This window comes from Schistocerca serialis, chromosome 7 (assembly GCF_023864345.2).
Source record: "Schistocerca serialis cubense isolate TAMUIC-IGC-003099 chromosome 7, iqSchSeri2.2, whole genome shotgun sequence".
NCBI lineage: Eukaryota > Metazoa > Arthropoda > Insecta > Orthoptera > Acrididae > Schistocerca > Schistocerca serialis.
In genome coordinates, this window is record NC_064644.1 from 557,297,819 (window position 1) to 557,302,964 (window position 5,146).

At 42.8% G+C, this 5,146-nt stretch overlaps 1 pseudogene; it reads left to right on the top strand.

The window, feature by feature from the left end:
- The first annotated feature begins 2,654 nt into the window (after positions 1–2,654).
- On the top strand, positions 2,655–2,772 carry LOC126413675 (5S ribosomal RNA; annotated as a pseudogene).
- Positions 2,773–5,146: the final 2,374 nt, after the last annotated feature.

Below are 5,146 nucleotides of genomic sequence, written 5' to 3' on the forward strand. Positions count from 1 at the left end.
GTGCATCTGTGCGTCGCTGCGGTCCGGTCCCAGGTCGACGGGCACGTGCACCTTCCGCCGACCACTGGCGACAACATCGATGTACTGTGGAGACCTCACGCCCCACGTGTTGAGCAATTCGGCGGTACGTCCACCCGGCCTCCCGCATGCCCACTATACGCCCTCGCTCAAAGTCCGTCAACTGCACATACGGTTCACGTCCACGCTGTCGCGGCATGCTACCAGTGTTAAAGACTGCGATGGAGCTCCGTATGCCACGGCAAACTGGCTGACACTGACGGCGGCGGTGCACAAATGCTGCGCAGCTAGCGCCATTCGACGGCCAACACCGCGGTTCCTGGTGTGTCCGCTGTGCCGTGCGTGTGATCATTGCTTGTACAGCCCTCTCGCAGTGTCCGGAGCAAGTATGGTGGGTCTGACACACCGGTGTCAACGTGTTCTGTTTTCCATTTCCAGGAGTGTATAATATCATCAAATAGTATATGTCTCGTGCAATTATTCAAAAACAGTTATTTTCACCATAGTAAATTCATATACAAATGAATTATTAAAGCAAAATTTTTCAAAATGTGTATTCCGTTTGTACTTCGTAGTTAAAATTCCAAATATTTGGATAACGTTCGCTTCGTGCGTTTCCTAGACGTGACCTCACCATTCGTTATCTGTGACATTTGTCGCCAGCATCAGTTGTTCGCAACGTGTCGTCACTGCTGTGTGCGAAAAGAGTAGAGGAAAGGAAGAAGAAAGCGTTTCTACAGAAGGGCAACCAAAAGAAAATTTATGTGAAGTAGAGGAGCGTCATGCGCTATCGAAGGGCGAACTCAACTAACGCCACCAGATACACCGAAAGATTGCTTCACCATTTGCACGTTCTGACAAATACACATCCGTGCACGATTTCCACTAATTCCATTGCAATTGGAAATGCGATATCCAGCGCATTACAACCTCTGTTGGTCAAAAGACGAATTATAATTATGAACAATATAATAGACGCAATATATTCTGTATCAAACGTAATATATTTTCGAACGAAGTGTGATGTAATGATCGATATTTTAATGAAATTAGGGTGGCAGAAATGAAACTGAAAAGATAAAATAAATTACGTGGGTAGGATTTTAACCCGAACCACCAACGTTAACCGCTGCTGTTCACTTGCTAGGTGTTACATATCTAACGTTCCGGATACAGGAGGTACGCATCAGAGTTCAACATCGATTTTTTAGGAAAACAACAGCTGTCACATGAAAAGCTGCTAGCCAAGTATTTAGGACAGCTCCCTCCATAACACGCCTAAGGTTCATCAAAATCCGTGCTTAGCCGATCCGGTGAACCCCGCGTTAGGTTTCAACTGAACATCAGAAACTGTACATAAACTCCAGAATGTCTCCATAATACTCTTCGATCCACCACGAGGTGTTCGGAAAAGGGTATCTTTTATTGTATCATACATTAAGGGGATATTTCCGTTCTATTCGCTGAATCCCCCAGGGGAAATAACAGCTTAACTGAGTCACTGCGAGTTGTTATTAGTATGATTTTAATCTTATCTATTTGCATAAAATTCGAGTCTGACCATCAGCTGCTTTTATTTTAAACTCAAATATCAACCGATTTCAGTCATGGATCATCTTCACGGGAGTCACCATCCAAAAATATTTTTATCTATTTGTGAGTTGTCCATGGCAGTTATTAATCACTAATTTAATTATATCAGTTTCGCAGAATTTATATGCGCCTTCAGATATTTTATCTTGGACAGTTGCAACGGCATTGAAAAGGATCACGAACGTGAATTTTAGTCGGTCCTTGGAGCCTAAAGCCGTCCGTCAGCCGCATATGGGTACCTCCAACGGAAGTAAGAAAACTCAACTGACTACTCAGCAGCATTAATTCTCCGAAACAATAGTATTTAATAACGTTGTTCAAACGTCTTGCGAAGACAAAGACAACGTGACTGCAAATCTAGACTTTTGTAAACCATGTTTTTCTCTTTCACCATCCGTGTGCGACAGACAGGTAGGGGTGTAGCCTAAGCATCAGCATTCATAGTTTCAAGCCGTACTGTTTTCCACGTACGAACAGTGTAAAATATTTCTTTGTGCTGTTTGACGTCCAATAAGTTAGTCACGATGCGAAGAACAGAATATTAATAATGGAAAATTTAGATTTAACGTTCCTTTGACGTAATTATAGATGGCGAACAACGTAGGATTTTCAGATATGGGACTGTGATTCCGATGGTGGACATTTTCAGGAAGACGCCCCAGCACTAACGTTAACTGATTTACTGAAACAACCCAAACGATAACCGATACTTTGGATGGGCTTTTGAATCTCTCTGTTCCGAAAAGTCGAACGAATAGCCTAACTTGAGCCATAATTAATGCAAACGAATAAGCAGCGTTGTACAAGAATAACTAGGCACCATCCCCCCTCCTTTACATAAATAGTCTATGGTTATGATAAAGACTAAGTCGCTAAAACAGTTGCACTACTCGTTCCTACCAACAAAATATTTTCGCTCTCTTGGACTGCTTCAACGTCGTTTGGTCTTAGTAGTGTTGTGATTTTGGAAGGGCCTATGTCGACTGTTTTTGATCTAATGCCCTATCAGTCTCGGTGCCAGTAAGTAGTCTGGCTTGCACGTCGCCTACGGCCTTGCCGCAGTGTTAACACTGGTTCCCGTGAGATCACCGAAGTTAAGCGCTGTCGGGCTGGGCTAGCACTTGGATGGGAGACCAGCCAGCCTGCCGAGCGCTGTTGGCAAGCGGGCTGAACTTATCCCTTGTGAGGCAAACTGAGGAGCTACTTGACTGAGAAGTAGCGGCTCCGGTCTCGTAAACTGACATACGGCCGGAGAGCGGTGTGTTGAGCACATGCCCCTCCACATCCGCATCCAGTGACGCCTGGCGGCTGAGGATGACACGGCGGCCGGTCGGTACCGTTGTCCTTCATGGCCTGTGCGGGAGTAGTTTAGTTTCGCTTCCACGTCATTTCGTCTGTAAAGGAAACGACATACTACTGAGAATAAAACAGTATATACTTTTGTAATGACGTAACAGGCACTGCGCCTCAGAGAGTTAGACATCCTAACTGTCTTTTAAAATATTATTGCTGATTGATAATTCTCTAGCCTGGCGTGAGTAGAAACACAGCAGTCTAGAATGAACACAATACGAAAACTTCAAATACAATGTCTCAATTTTCTTGTTTCTGCGAGACAACAGCGTCTCGTGGATTCCTTGACTGTTAGACCACTGTTCTGTACCTGAACCGCATTTCAGTCACTCTCCCACGTGCTGTATTCACTGGCACAAGAATCTGTGTGGTGTCTTCGACGTTATCGTGGAACAAGGTTTCCAGTATTATTGATAAAAGAAATTTCCCACACTTTTCGCCCTTCTGCTATTGCTCACTAAGGGTTTGAAGTCAAAATTTTCCTATCACTATATTTGAAATTAAGGCATGTTGAAACACAGTACCACCGAATTTATATATAAAACTCCTAAAGCATTAACCCCAAATGTACCAGACCTTAAACATCCCAGAACACTGTGAGGATGACTTTGCTTGTTGATGGCATCGTCTTGAACATTTTTGGAGTCGATGATCATTTGTAGAGGAACTTCATTGATGCTCTCTTGTTTCCAGGATTAAAATAGTGAACCCAGCTTTCATCACCCAGTACCCTAGCTTGAAAGACTAAAATCGAATGATAATGACTTCATAACAGGGAGATGTATCCCTTTTACCATCACCGAAGGTCAATTATGCATAAAATCCTAAGGAGAATGTTAGATAAATGGATGTCATCAAGTTCTATATAACTGAAATGACTTAAGTGATGCGCGCTACGAAAGTCCTTACTTGGCATGGACGTTATCTGTTCCATATGTAATTGGCGGCTGCAGTGACATCTCATGGCAATAATGGGAATAAAGCATGATTTAATTAATATGTTTCTAACCAATTTAACTATTATATGCGAATCACTAGTGTGTGTGTGTGTGTGTGTGTGTGTGTGTGTGTGTGTGTGTGTGTGTGTGTGTGTGTAAAAGACTGAATATGGACTTGAATTTGTAGCCTATGAGGTACTGGAGGCTGGCTGATTGATCCAACCTGAATGCCGCAAATAAACGAAAATGAAGCAGAAAGAAACATGTGACATTTACGCGTGTAACCCGAGACAACATTTCATTGTAAACCTTAGTTGGCCTACACACTGAGGAAATTCTTTCCACCACTCTGTCTTTTCGCAGACTCCCTCGCCCTAAAATGCAGAGAACTGTGTCTTTCTCTAGGTTTGATACAACTGAAGCTGAGAGTTGAGTCACATCCCTCGCTGCTAAAAACCACTTTATGTAAACGAATAAAGGGTGCAACCCTTGCTGAAGTAGTTTTTCGGAAAACGTGTTAATTTTTCATAAAATCAAAAACCACAGATTTTGGAATAATATGTTTGTTTTCTGTGCTATGCAGTTGTTCTAAAACTCTTGCTTACGAAACTTCAAAGTTAGGTGACTCACTGTTCATTGTCTGCATGATGTGTTATGAATTGTACGAATCCGTGAATGCAAATGTGAGGGATGCAGAAATGGATAGTCTGAAATTGTCTTTTTTCTAAATGCATACCATCAGTAGAAGTGTTTCGAAATGTTCAGTAGTTGTCCGCTGGGAGTGTCTAAATGCCATTCCAACCTCATTTTTAAGATGTCAGCAAGATGTGTCAATTTGTATTTCCTTCTTTAAGAAGCTCATGAATGCGCCAGTGTTTATGCGAAATACTGCTAGATTTCGGTTGATGCACTTTAGATTATACAATGATGTGCTCGAAACATAGCTTAATTTCGAACCGTCCAGCAAACACTATCTGAATACGTTAAACGTAAACCTACCAGCGAGGCGTAAGGTCAAGTGAAAGTACCATCAGATGATGAAGTTCGACAAATTGCAACAGAAAGCAACCGATGAAGGACCACTTCTGGACAAGCGACGAATAGTGGTGAATCTCTCCAGCCACACCTTGAGCGATGCAGTCACGGAAATTCTGGCTAGAGGGATGAACCATGCAATCGCACCAAAACTAGTACCGAAAGAAGACTTTACCGAATCCGTGCAGGCTTCAGTTCGTCATCTACCA